We start from the raw sequence: 15,822 nt of genomic DNA, 5'->3' as shown, positions 1-15,822 counted from the left end.
CCTTGGCAGTGCCTTACACTGTTACACTGTTTACATAGAGTAGTTACCTCAGCTCAGAGTTGCGTTATGTTTTCTGTGTGTGAATATGAATGTGTGAATGTGCTGTGATGTGATGATGTTATCTATAGTATTGTTCTGGTCATTATATGCTGTAAACTGACTGTTTACATGGAGGAGGCCTCTCTGATTTGCTTTGTTGCCACAGGGCGTATTTTCACTGTGAGGTCATTGTGAAGCTGAATCTGTTCTTATTGACTGCTGAAAACTGGCCAGTCTGGCATTTGTTTTGTTTTTACGTGACATTGGGCACATTTACCAGGTACGGTATATTATACTTTGTTAATACCTGTGGTATTCCAATCTACTGATAGTATTGTTATTACAATAACTTACCACAACTGTGAAGTTACCGTAATTTATTTGCGTTGTTTGGTTATATGCAATATTTTGCAATAAAAGTCATGAAAATAAAGGAGTATGTCCATGAGAGTTTAATTTTAAGAAATAAAGGACTCTACTCTAATATAGGCCTCGCTCCAACAAAGGCCCGGGGCTCTCTGCGGCTCAATAAATAAAGGCCCCGGTCACTATTAGAGGATTTACGGTATATGTAGCAGTCAGTGTGAGTTCATGTTGGTGTATACCAGGGGTCACCAACCTTTTTGAGGTTGAGGGCTACCTGAAGGGTAGAGAGTCATGTGGGGGGCTACCTGTTGAAATTTGCTCGATTTACCTTTAAATAATGAGTATTATGCATTTAATCGAGACATACACTCTTTTCTTTCACTGTTGTGAAGAAGAACTCTTCCTCCCACTCCTCGTGAAATTGGTAATCTTTTTTCTTTCACTTTTCTGCCATTGTTCTTGCTTTCCATCATTTAGCTTAGCCAACTGATATAATCATTGGCAGCTGGCAGTCGCACTGTCGCAGAGTGAATGACGTAGTGACGTAACGTAAAACTAAACTTTGACCCCAGCCCAGGTGGATCAAAATAGTGAATCAATAATTAATTATACACGGACAATAAATTATACATGGACAATAAACGTTTTTAAAACCTATGCATTGTTAAACCAATTATTTTCTACATTTGTGTGTTATTGTGGGAAGGGAGGAGAAAAACAAATAAAAAATAAATTTTTCTGATTATATATTTTTGTTTTTTGTTTTGTTTTTCCTTTCTTTCCCCTGTGTCTGAGCCTGTTTGTCTGTTTTGTCTTGTTTGTGTATTTTTTTTTTTTTTTTTTTTTACATTTTTCTGAACGTGGCCTGCGGGCGCCACAGCATCCCCCCGTGGGCGACCAGGTGCCCGCGGGCACCGTGTTGGCTACCACTGGTGTATACTGTATATGTAGCAGTCAGTGTGAGTTAATATGTAGCAGTCAGTGTGAGTTCATGTTGGTGTATATATGTAGCAGTCAGTGAGTTCATGTTGGTGTATATATGTAGCAGTCAGTGTGAGTTCATGTTGGTGTATATATGTAGCAGTCACTGAGTTCATGTTGGTGTCTATATGTAGCAGTCAGTGTGAGTTCATGTTGGTGTATATATGTAGCAGTCAGTGTGAGTTCATGTTGGTGTTTATATGTAGCAGTCAGTGTGAGTTCATGTTGGTGTCTATATGTAGCAGTCAGTGTGAGTTCATGTTGGTGTCTATATGTAGCAGTCAGTGAGTTCATGTTGGTGTATATATGTAGCAGTCAGTGTGAGTTCATGTTGGTGTATATATGTAGCAGTCACTGAGTTCATGTTGGTGTATATATGTAGCAGTCAGTGTGAGTTCATGTTGGTGTCTATATGTAGCAGTCAGTGTGAGTTCATGTTGGTGTCTATATGTAGCAGTCAGTGAGTTCATGTTGGTGTATATATGTAGCAGTCAGTGTGAGTTCATGTTGGTGTCTATATGTAGCAGTCAGTGAGTTCATGTTGGTGTCTATATGTAGCAGTCAGTGTGAGTTCATGTTGGTGTATATACAGTATGTAGCAGTCAGTGCGAGTTCATGTTGGTGTCTATATGTAGCAGTCAGTGAGTTCATGTTGGTGTATATACATGTATGTAGCAGTCAGTGAGTTCATGTTGGTGTCTATATGTAGCAGTCAGTGTGAGTTCATGTTGGTGTATATACAGTATGTAGCAGTCAGTGCGAGTTCATGTTGGTGTATATATGTAGCAGTCAGTGAGTTCATGTTGGTGTATATACATGTATGTAGCAGTCAGTGAGTTCATGTTGGTGTATATATGTAGCAGTCAGTGTGAGTTCATGTTGGTGTATATACAGTATGTAGCAGTCAGTGCGAGTTCATGTTGGTGTATATATGTAGCAGTCAGTGCGAGTTCATGTTGGTGTATATATGTAGCAGTCAGTGAGTTCATGTTGGTGTATATATGTAGCAGTCAGTGAGTTCATGTTGGTGTCTATATGTAGCAGTCAGTGTGAGTTCATGTTGGTGTATATATGTAGCAGTCAGTGTGAGTTCATGTTGGTGTCTATATGTAGCAGTCAGTGTGAGTTCATGTTGGTGTCTATATGTAGCAGTCAGTGTGAGTTCATGTTGGTATATACAGTATGTAGCAGTCAGTGTGAGTTCATGTTGGTGTATATATGTAGCAGTCAGTGTGATGGTGTATATATGTAGCAGTCAGTGTGACTTCATGTTTTGTGTATAGCAGTCAGTGCGAGTTCATTTTGGTGTATATAATGTATGTAGCAGTCAGTGTAACTTCATGCTGGTGTATATATGTAGCAGTCAGTGTGAGTTCATGTTGGTGTATGTAGCAGTTCATGTTGGTGTATATATGTAGCAGTCAGTGTGAGTTCATGTTGGTGTATATACAGTATGTAGCAGTCAGTGTGAGTTCATGTTGGTGTATATATGTAGCAGTCAGTGTGAGTTCGTGTTGGTGTATATACTGTATGTAGCGTGTGTCTTTGGGTATCCGGGTAGTCCGGCCTAAAGCCTTTGACACACCTTTGATTTTGGGCTGTCCCATGACGAAAGATCACCAACGTGAAATGTGGAGATATCTTTGTTCTTGGCTACAAATTATTTAGTGATCATAAAACTAGTGCTGCACGATTAATCTAATCGCAATCGCAATCGCGATGTCAGCACGTGTGATTACATAACCGCAAAAGTGTGCGATTATTATTATTATTTTCACGTCGTTTTGAGTGTGTGTGCCTCTAAACGTTACACGCGACACAGCAAACACACGTTTCTCTGCCATTACACTGGGCATCAACACTAGCGGGAGACTTCTCCCATGCACTCCCGCAAATAAGTAATGTTATGCACAGCAAGGTTACATCTTACCGAGAGGGAGAGAGAGAACATCCATGATCATTAACTCATTCACCGCCAGTTTAGGACTGCCAATATTTAGCACAGGCCAAAGATTTTCATAATTGTTGGTCATCTTTCAAGACCCACAGTAAATTATCTATTAGCACCAGAGTGATTTGCAATACCTCAAAATGAAGATGTACGTCTCTGGGTTCACCAGGGAAAAAAAAGTGAGCTTTTAGCATGTTCTGTACTCTACTTATAGCCATTTATATACACCCTGTTTTCCCCCAAAATGTCTCTCTGAGAAAAGAAATTGCAGAAAATGGCATTTATGTATTTATGCACACAATCTCATGCAGAACTCGCTCTCAATTCTTTTATTTTGAACTGTATTGACATCAGACATGTAAATATTATTCGTTAGGACACAAATGACAAAAAAAAAAAAATATATATATATATACACATGAAGTGCTTTTTTTTACATTCAACAATACAGTTTACTCGGTGTGAGTGAGTGTGCAGACAGACAGACAGACAGACAGACAGACAGACAGACACACCGACAGACAGACAGACAGACAGACAGACAGACAGACAGACAGACAGACACACACACACACACACACACACACACACACACACACACACACACACACACACACGATCCCCCTTTTAGATTTCTAACCCCACATATGATAAGCAATAACCACGCCCTGTGGCGCTGGGATTGGCCAGGAGCAACACTGGAGGGCACGCAGCCCAGCGATTACATGAACCAACTGAATAGCTCTTGAGAAAGGACAGCGGGCTGCTCTGACTCCCGCTTCTGCCTTGTGCCTTGCTGTTGTGTGTTTATTTTGCACCCTTCCTCGTCCATGTCTCCCTGTCATATCCCCTGCTATCTGATCGTTCCCGTTTTCCCCTCGGCTATTCAACACGTCCTCACCGCCCTCGCAAACTGATCGATCATTTCCTCATTCCTCCGATGATCAAACACATCTCTTGATTACTTTCTCCCGGCTGGCACAGAGGAAGGCGACTCCAGCTCGTGCAGCGCGCCGAGGCGCGTTTCAATGGCGTTTCTCCTGTCTGCACAAGGAAGCGTTACCAGTTTTCTGCTTTTCCTCCTGCTCAATTTCAAAACAACAGCTGCGGTATGTGTTTGTTCACGTGTTGTCTGACTTAGATGATAGGGACCTGATACCATGTGACAGGCTGGGGACAAATAAAAACAAAAACACGTCAAACACGTCATTGGCGGGGAGGGCTATTTCTGATAACACGTCAAAGACGTCATTGGCGGTGAATGAGTTAACTCATTGAGTGCCAGCCACTTTTGGAGAACGGACGCTCCCAGTGCCAGAGTTTCAGAGCGTTTTCAGTGATTTCTCGAGGCCCACAGAATATTGTGTGATATTACTATGTAAACACCGAACACGCACAAAGAACGAGGAGACTCTATTGTATCATCAGCAAAAAAAAGTTTATTGATACCATTTTCCGTTCTTTAGTTATGAGCCGGAGAAGATAGGTTGTTTTCAGCAAAAACAGACGTTTCAAATTAGAAGCTGAGATATTCAGCCTTTTGTGAAATGAAGCATTTCAAGCACATTCACTGACTCTGAAGCTAATATTTTCTGATGTAGTGACGTGGTGTAGTTGTGTGGTGCCCTGCGTGCCCCCCCCCCCCCCTCAGCTGCAAACTCCTCCCCACACTAACACACAGCCTCACGCACCCAGCGTCTATTTTCGGTCGGAGCGCTCCGTTTTTGTGCGCCGGCTCCCAGCGCGACACCGAAAAGCCAAACCGGACTGCTGAGAATGGTTTGGCCCTTCGGCGTTGGGTGCTGCTTTTCTGGCGGCTAATCGTGTGGAGAAACTATGCAGCAGAGACAGAGGGGCTCAGTTGTGGGCGCAGATTGACTGCTGTTCGCAGCCAACGTCAGCTCCAGCCAGAGCAATCTATACGACTCTGGCTGCAGCATGCATCGGTTTCTCTTTCATCACGGGGCTTTTTCCTGCTGTTTTCCTGACCTTTCTCTAATCTGGAGAGCACTGTCGCCACCTAATGAGTCCGTAAAATAGGTTATACACCTTCAATAGCTACAATATTTGTACAGGAGATGCATGAGGCTTTGATCCACGTCCCACCGTCAAAAAACGCATTTGACGCCGATCGACGTCATTGGCACTCAACGTTACTGTTTACTTTGACGCCGATTGGCACTCAATGAGTTAAGTATGTTTAAAGTATGTACATGCCATTTGCACCTATGTGCAGTGAATATGTCACTGTCTTTGACTTGTCTTATCACTTTACTGCCTTATTGCTTGTTGTTTCTCTTGGTTTCCTGCACCCATATGCCGTGTTATTTTGCACTATGTTGTAAACGGAGTCTACAGCACAAGAATTTCACACGTGATACTTGTACTACGGAGTGACAATACAAATCTTGAATCTTGAGTTCTGTATAAGCACCTGCAGCTCTCTCCTTATTTTACTGACGTTCTCACTAATCACACGGCTGTTTACATGCGTTTCTGAACGGCTAGCTAGTTATTAGCATAGCTCGCTGTTAAACATAATTTACATTGTTTGCACAGGTGCAAATAGCATATACCTAATTAAGCATACAATTAAACATTAGACATACATAATGGTAGCATCTACAGCTACTACACTATTTGTGTATGTTAAGGAGTCTCGTGGCCTGCGGGAAGAAACTGTGTTTGTTCGTGCTTTTGGAACCCTGTATCTCCTCCCTGAGGGTAACAGGGAGAACAGGCTGTTGTGGGGGTGGTTTGTGTCTTTGATGATCTTCAGGGACCTCCTGAGGCACCGCTGGTTATACAGTTCCTGCAGTTCTGGCAGCTCACATCCTGTTACGTGCTGGGCCGTGCGCCTCACTCTTCTTAGCGCCCTGCGGTCCATGGTGGTACAGTTCCCGTACCAGGTGGTGAAGCAGCCAGTCAGCAGGCTTTCAATGGTGCCTACAAGAAGAGATGTGCGTGTGTTTACTCTAATTTTTATGGAACCTTTTTGGACTCAGCACCTACAAGAAGAGATGTGCGTGTGTTTACTCTAATTTTTATGGAGCCTCTGTAGAAGTCCCTGAGGATTTCTGGCCTTAGCCCAAATTTCTTCAGGCGCCTGAGTCCGTGTAGTCGCTGTTGGGCCTTTTTGACAACAGTGGCGGTGTGGCCAGCCCATGTCAGGTCCTGGTGGATGTTGACTCCCAGGTACTTGAAGCTGTCCACCCTTTCCACCACTGTGCCGTTGATGGTGATTGGGGGGTGTGCGCCCCCCCCCCCCCCCCTCCTGTAGTCTACAATGATCTCCTTGGTCTTGGAGACGTTCAGAGAGAGGTGGTTGTCCTGGGGGGGAGAGGAGGAGGTGTTGTGGGGTGATGGGGGGTGAGGGGGAGGAGAGGAGGAGGGGTGGTGGGGTGGGGGGGGAGGGGTGGTGGGTTGTGGGGTGGGCGCCCTGGCGGAGGGGTCAAACCTAGCGTAGAACACGTTGAGTTCGTCCAGCACGTGCACGATTAAGTGCACAGTGGGTAATGACCCGCTGTGATGAAGAATATAGCGAGATTATTAACAAGGTTGATAGCAGCAAAACACTGTCGCAGCTGCCAGCAGCAGCACATCCAGACTTTTAACTAGCCTGTCACATGACGCCTTCATGGTCCCTCGATAAAGTCTGCAGATGCACGTTACCTCACCTCTCTCTCAAGAAGTGTCACGTGAGTGTGGCATTTAAGGCCATATGTCGCTACAAAAGAAATAAATGGGGTGTATCATTGTATTACTGGACAAAGATGTAACTAACTTTGCAGTCTGAGCCATCTTCTATGTGCTGTAACACAGTGCAGTTTCTATTTTTCTGTTGTTTCTTTTTTACATGTTTGGTCTCAAAATGTTTTATTTTTTTGTAAAGATAATTTTATTTCAAATTGTTTTATTTATTTAGTTTTAATCTATTTTAAATTGTAATATATTTCATGTATTTTAGTCTGTGATATGTGAAACCGTGGTATTTTTGTCCAAGGTTATCAAACAGTCAAAAACTCATGCCGGCACATCCCTAGATACCATTTGTTTATTATATCGCAATCACAATTGCAAATCGCAATATTGTCCACCATAATCGCTAATCGCACCTTTCCCCCAAATCGTGCAGCACTACATAAAACTTTTGTTTATTATATTGAGTGCGTTCCTCAATATCGAAAAACTTACTTAATATGATTTTCATTAATTATTTTTTTCATTTATTCATTTATTTGACAGGGACAATACATAAGCATTGCTACATTTAAATAAAGAGCAACCGATGCATATAGGACTTCTAGCCATAGCTAATTTGCAGCCCTTGTCCCTGGTTAGGCTTTCAGAAAATACATACATATACATACGTACATATACAGTCCTATAAACAATCTAATACATAATTAAAAAAGGAGGAAAAAAACGAATACACTATAAAATGCACAATAAAACAAGCATTAAACAAACAACAATTACAGACAGTAATTGAGACAACAATGACTGAAGGTTACATTTGAGAGTGACAAAAGAGAAAGATACAAGCCAGCAAACAGTGTTCACAGGCTTGTTTCTGTTTCAGCCATTGTTTTACATGCGTGTTAAAAAACCTTCAACTCTGTCAGTTTTTTTTTATTTCAGATGGTAATGCATTCTGAATTACAGTTCAGAGTATTAGTTCCATTCATTAATCTATCTACCTATTAATAAATACACACTGAAACAAACTTCATGTACCGTAAATTCCGGACTATAAGTCGCACCTTTTTTCCCGTTTTTTGGCCTTTTTTGGCCCCTGCGGCTTATATAACGGTGCGGCTTATCTATGGATTTTTTCAAAAAAAAAAAAAAAAATCTCTCTTTTTTAGCACTTTCTAACTATAAATCCACTTCTGTTTTAATTTCCTCTCTTGCCCTCTTTTCACCACACTGTATGACACTGTATGACACTGTATGACACTGTGTGCACTGTAAATAACAACACAGGTGGTGTTGTGTTATGTTGTTTTGTTGAAATGTTAATAAATGGGAGCATTACATATGGTAATTAAACATTAAAACACAATAAAAAAAAATAAAAAAATAAAAACATTAAAACACCCGCGGCTTATAGTCCGGTGCGGCTTATATAAGAAAAAAATAGTCAACTTTGAAGGTGCGGCTTATACACCGGTGCGCCTTATAGTCCGGAATTTACGGTAATATCTGCTAAATGGCCAGATGGTAAGTTTATACAGCCAACTTCGACCGATTCTTGGAACAAACCAGTTGACCAGGGGATACGTCTCTCAGGCGCCGCAAGACAAATAAACAAACAACATTTCTCCCCGTTACAGTTTCAGGGAACACTGAACCTCCTAATGATTAACAGGAAGCAGTATTTACTGTGTGCAATTACACAACGAGAGAAAACAAATACTGTCAGAGGGACGAGATGTACGCTCAAACCAAGCATCAGGCTTGAAAGGACAGATTTTATTCGGACAGTGTCTTACTTGTTACAGTGCAATGTAGCTATAGATAAAGTAGGTCTGGTCGTTGCAGTTATTTGAGAATATTTTTAGTTAATGTGTCAAAGAACCTTTTTACCGAAGTAATTTATATTTTATATTTACAGTATAAAAGATTGAGACATTTTATTGTGTTTGGGAAGCATTGAGAAATATCAATAATTCTTCATGTCTGGAGTTACTACACTGCAAACCACATGAGATGCAATATTTTCTTTCGGTCAAATATTTCCCCCCTGCTTTAACCGAAAATTGGTTGACTATGAGTCCTGGTAGCAAACATCATGAGTATTTTTGATACATAATTTGCTTAAGGACTGAGAGCAAGAAATCTGACAAGGGCATTTGGTATGAGGCAGTCTAAATATACACCCAGGGTGAGATGAAACGGTCAAGTATGTGGTGAAGACTGGGTTTGACTTCAGGTCTCGCACAAGAATTAACTCATGCCTTCCTCAAGTCAAAATAAAGTATGTTTGACTTTCTAGGAGTTTGGCCCATTGGTCACCTTACCCAACATCTGACCAAAAGCCTGTCCAGTATAGCAACACATAGTTGTTTCAGGTGTGCATGCTTTAGTGCTGGTTCCCAACCCTTTTGGCCTATGACCCCTTAAAATAAAGCTAAATTAACCTTGGACCCCATGTTGCATTGTCTACCAGTTAAGTTACCGATTATTGTTTTGATTTATCGGTTAAAGCCCCATTCAGCAGCTTTTCTAAGTTTTGCTATTGGAGAAACTGTGCCCTCTGCGTGCAACAGTATCGGTATCGATATAGCTGTTCAAAGTCAACAAAACACAGCGCCAGAAAGCTCTATGTACATCTTGTGACATCGGGTACTCACCACGTGATGAAATAATAATCCATAGTTATGTGAAACGTCATTTTCGTAGCAAATCCGCATCGAGTTACTTCCTTGTTTTCTGGAACACAGCGCTTCCGGTGTACACAGCACATGCGCAGTATGCTGCACATGCTGCCTTCGGGACACCGGCACAAAAATGGTTAGTGCCAGGAGAGGCCTTTGGAGGGCGGTGTGGGACCAATAGAGGCAACATTCTCCCTCTTAGAATACACTGGACCATATTCAAGTGGGGTATGACTATTGGTCGCTGCACTAGCTCCTCCTCTCGTCAGTCGGAGCGCTTGTTCGGGGGGGAACTGGTTGTGAAATTCCTCGCTGTCAGGTGAAAAGAAGCAGCTGGTGACTTGCACATGTTGGTACATACATGTGCTGGTGACTGGCACATGTATCAAAGGAAGCATGTGCTAGTCTACAACTCTCTCCAGATCGGCAGAGAGGGTGGATCAACGGCCGGGGACAGCAGGAGTAATTGACCAAGTACAATTGGGCAGAAAATGGGAGGAAATCAACAAACAAACAAACAAACAAAAAACAACCAAACAAAAATGTTTGGAAGGCACCAAGGTTTTCAAATTAACTGACATTTTGTATCAAATTTAGTTGAGATTGTATATATCCGTAGATTGCAGTAACAAACAATGATGACATTTTACTCTGGCGATTGGGTTGAAACAGGAGAATGTAGTCAAATAAGAGTAGTCCAACAATCAGCAAGGCTTTTCTTTGGCTCTGTGGCTGCTGAGGTTTCTTTTTAAACATGATTTTTTGGGCATTTTTGTCTTTTATTAGAAAGATCAAAGTGGAGTTTTACATGGTACACACCTGGGGGAAACCAATCGCAATTTATGTACAGTGCTGTGTGTTCACAGACTGTAATTACACACAAACTATTGTGGCCATATGCAATGGGCACGCACACGCACACACACACACACACACACACACACACACACACACGCACACATGCACACACTTTATTGCAGACTTGTAAACTGGCTGGGAGGATTACAGCTCCACTGCTCTGCAATTAAGGCCAGGCACTACAAAGGAAAAAAAAGGGGGGGGGGGGTCTTTTCATCTTGTCAGAATGACATTTTATATATTCAATATGGTAACAAGCAGTGGAGGACTCGCACACAGAACTATAGACAAGACAAAGTCTTAAAAAATCAGATCCATTTTATTGTAGGATCGGCACAAATTGGCAGCAAACGTTTCAGTCCTAGTTGGACTATCGTCAGTGCAGTCAAGGCAGTGACGATAGTCCAACTAGGACTGAAACGTTTGCTGCCAATTTGTGCTGATCCTATAATAAAATGGATCTGATTTTTTAAGACTTTGTCTTGTCTATAGTTCTGTGTGCGAGTCCTCTACTGCTTGTTACTGTATCTTATCTGACTGCCGCACCAGAAGCAAGAATCACTAGGACCGATGTCAAGCGCGCAGCTCTCTTCATGCTCAGTAATATATTCAATATGAACACAAATACACATCTGACTTTGTTACATTATACTTTGTGGCAGTTTATTATTATTATTATTATTATTATTATTATTAACCGAAATTATGTATGTAGTTCTTTATTTATTTGGTTGGCTCATGTAAAATAGCCCATAATATAGAAATCACAAAATATATAATTTTATTTGCTTTATTTTTGTTAATAATTTTTTACTCTTTTTAGCCATGGCCGGAGCCATTATGTTTTTGAGTTGTCCGTCCATCCCCTGCTCGTTAATGTGATATCTCAGGAACACTTTGAGATAATTTCTTCAAATTTGGCTGGTCAAAGAAAGATTTTGGTGGTCAAAGGTCCAACTTCAAGGTCACTGTGACCTCACAGCCATCTGTTCTATGATCATTAATGTGATATCTCAGGAACACCTTGAGGGAATTTCTTAAAATTTGGCACAAATGCACTTGGACTCACGGCCGCCTGTTCCATGCTTCCATGCTTAACACAATATCTCAGGAAGGCCTTGAGGGAACTTGCTTAATTTGGTTAGTCAATTTGGTGGTCAAAAGTCACTGTGACCTCACAAACATATGAACACAACATAATGAATTAAGAATGCATACGCTAATTATGATAAAATTCCACACAAATGTCTAATAGGGTAAAATGATGAAGTCATGACATTTTATATCCAAAAGTTCAAAGGTCATCTTCACTGACATAATGTTTTGCTTACCACTGTACTGTAGCTGAGAAAATGATTTTGGGTCATTCTACAAAAATGGTGAAAATGCTGTCACTTACTTTTGCAGACACCAAAATCCTTTAAAGACCCTGGCAACCAAAATCCACAAAACCTATGCAATTTAGGGTCTTATGTGCACAATTGTAAGCCTCAAAAAGTTAGTTAGTTTCAACCCAAATCCTAAATATCGCCATTTCCCTGTTATCACTGTTTGCTGCTGCAGGATTTGAAGTGGGCGGGACTTAGGGCTCAATATCTGATATATTGAGATACATCCATCTGCAGTGCCGGAGCGCCATCGCCCCGCCCACCGTGTACATTCTCAGACCCGGAAATGTACGAGTACAGATCCGGAAGTGTACGCGTACAGACCACAGACCTACTCTTTAAAAAATAAAATACTTTATATTTTTCATTTTAAATCGGCGTAGGTATATGATATTCTATGCTTGTGTGCATTAGTGTCTTTAGGATGACTGAATGTTTGTATGATTCATGACCGATGTTGACAGACAATTCCCCCCAACATTGGTCAATGGTCGGCCTCTGAGACCCAGGACAGCCCCCTCACCCCACCCACCTTCCATGAATCTGCCCAACTGCATACCCACTATATATTGTAATATCTGAAAATTTACCCATCCAGCCAAAATTGTAATTTCTACCTGTAGTGCTTCACCTTAACAAATCTCCCATCAACTTTAACAATTTCTGATTTCACAACTCCCAGTAGCTGCGGTTACATGAGACATCTGCGGGTGGGTTATCCCTGCCTTCCTGCATTTTCGTAAATTTGCATAATGTGGTCGCAGCTATGAATTTGTGATTGTTTATCCTTTGAACAAATTATAAATGGTTATACAAACTACCGGTACTCACCCTTTGGAATGGGTGATTTATTCTGATTGAGGTGTTTTTATTAGGCATTTTAATTCTGATTGGGCCTCTATTCTGATTACAAGTGGAATAAAAGGCTCTGTGTAAACACAGCTACTGAATGCCATTATGCTATTGAGAGCTGTAGGTAGACAGAAGGCTTCACACATTGAGACCTGTAGGTACAGTAGACAGAAGGCTTCACACAACTAAAAACAATTTCCCTGCCAGGGATCAAATACAGAATGTATATTCAACTCTGCCAGAAAGCTCATGTCAAAACCGTGTGTGTGTGTGTGTGTGTGTGTGTGTGTGTGTGTGTGTGTGTGTGTGTGTGTGTGTGTGTGTGTGTGCGTGTGTGTGTGTGTGCGCGTGTGTGCGTGTGTGCGCGCGCGACTGTGCGTGTGTGCGCGCGCGACTGTGTGTGCTTGTGTGTGGGTGCACGCGTGTTTGTGTGCATGTATGGATATCATAATCAACATATCTGGTACTCGTAATATTTACGTTACGAGTTCAATTGTATAATGAGCTGTACATGTGTGTGCCTGCTCTACACTTCTCTCTCTCGCTCGCTCTCTCTCTCTCACACACACACACACACACACACACACACACACACACACACACACACACACACACACACACACACACACACACACACACACACACACACACACACACACCCACAGGCACACACCCAAACTGCTCTCTTTCCATAAAACACACTGACTGTAAGACAACCCCAGATCTGATATTTAACCTTCAAATTAAGGAGGTTGGAAGGATCTCTTATTGTCAGTCATTGAGTTAATATTGTGAATTGTGTGTTTTGACATCACAGAGGGGGAAATGGCTTATCATATCACCCATTACTTCCCCATGTTAATAGTAATATTAGCAGTCAGTCAGTGGCTTTTTAGAAAGGTGTTTTAAGGCGCTTTCACACCTACCTCATTTGGTTCACTTGAATCACACCAGAGTTCGTTTTCCCCTTTGGTACGGTACATTTTTGCAGGTGTGAATGAGGCAATCAAACTCTGGTGTACACCAAAAGCGGACCAAACAAGTGTACCGAGTCCTCGTTGAAGAGGTGGTCTCTATACGCTTCCAAGTGAACTCTAGTACAGTGGTTGGTTTCTGGTGTGAAAGTGATCCAAACTCAATCCGACCCAAATGCGGGAAGCCTCGCGCATTTTTTGATTAAACGAGCTCCCGTCGCCAGCTGCGCTATGCCTAAATAGGCTGAGGAGGAGCATTTTATGGTTAAAAACAACATCTTCATTCTTCACATCATGTTTTGGTGACTGTTGAAACTGCGTGGATTATTTTGGGGGGATTTTTTGGGATTGCAGTCGTCAGCAGAACAATAACATTATAGGCTACCTCGCGTATTTCAAATGGCAAGGAGATCTCATCCGAGCCAGCTTCTTCTGTGATAAGATTGATTGGAGTCTCTTCATTAGGCTATTATTCTTTTATTCTTTTAAGGTCGTCATATGAGTCTCCATTATAGTAGCCTATAGGCAGAAGTTGTAAGGTTTTTGTTTTATTTTTACCAAATTACACCGGAGCCAATTACAGCTTGTTAATATCAGGCTGACTTGTGTTTTGGGTCGCAGTCTTTGATTGACAGGTACTATAGCATGCTTGGCACATATGGAAATGTCGGTTGGGATCTTGTGGATACACAGCAAGTGAAATGACAGCAATCGGTTCATATTTGGGGATTTCAGAGCGGTCTAAATACGGACAGGTGTGACGGAAATACTCTCTAATCTCACAAATCTTCAAGGCTTTCTTCCTCTGACTCTCAGACACCCACTCAATCACAATCATACCACTTCTAGTGATCCTACTCGAGTGAACATCTCTGAATTCTCCTCCAATAACCTTCCCAACCTCATGTGGACTCATGTGGATTCTTAAAAATCCCATCATACTGTCCTTCAGCCACCATTCTAACCAAAAAAGAAAAAAAAATCACACTAAATCATCAGAGTCAATCGAATCCTTCCATCTCCTTTTCTTATTCTTGCCACAAAGACCTCTCGTGTCCTCCATGTCTCGTGTCCGGTTGGCTCTCCACCTATCTCTCCCCTAGTGTTGGAGTACTCGAGACCGGTCTCAAGACCACATTTTGATGGTCTCGGTCTTGTCTTGGACTCGCCCTCCATCGGTCTTGGTCTTGTCTCGGTCTCGGGCAAGCCGGACTCTGGATTTTATTTGAAGACCAGCCGAGACCACAACTTGTCCCGGTCTCAGGTTAGGTGGTCTCGACTCCAACACTACTCTCCCCCTCTGTCCGGGGAATTCACCCACCCAATCTAGAACTGTTGTGTACATCTTGTGATTTAGTGTCTGTGACATCATCAGTGATTTGTGACATCATCGGCCACGCCTTAGACTCTGTGTCTTGTCTTGGATGTGCGTACCCTACACCCTGTTTGGTTTTGCCAGGCAGATTCATGCCAGACCGTGAAAAGAGTTTTGGCAAAATTTGGAGGTGATCGGGGCAACATCGTGTCTTCCGACTCCGGACAGACAGACAGACAGACAGACAGACAGACACACACACACACACAGACACACACACACACACACACACACACACACACACACACACACACACACACACACACACAGACACGCCTCCAGTTATAGTAGGATTTGAAGACTAATAAACTTAGAAGATCCCCTCCAACATGTTTTAAGATGTATAAAGACTATACTTTGATTAATAATTTGTGTGACATGGTTTTTCCACAAAAAAGTAGTACATCCTGCCTGATAGCTGGCAGTGTGAAATGAGAGACACACGTTACATCGTCAGGCTAAAGTAACTACCGGTAGCCTGTTTTGAAAATATAAGGAGTAGAAAATATAGATATTTGTGTTAAAATGTAGGGAGTAAAAGTAAAATGTAAAAGTAAAGTTTTAAAGGGGGCATGGTTTGAACAGCCCTCCCATATACTTAGGGCCCTATCTTCGCAACTGTGGTAATTTTGCGTTAGTGCCCGTTTTGCGCTGGAAT

The sequence above is a fragment of the Poromitra crassiceps genome (assembly GCF_964638095.1).
Source record: "Poromitra crassiceps genome assembly, chromosome: 2".
Taxonomy (NCBI): domain Eukaryota; kingdom Metazoa; phylum Chordata; class Actinopteri; order Beryciformes; family Melamphaidae; genus Poromitra; species Poromitra crassiceps.
This window is presented reverse-complemented; position numbering follows the sequence as displayed.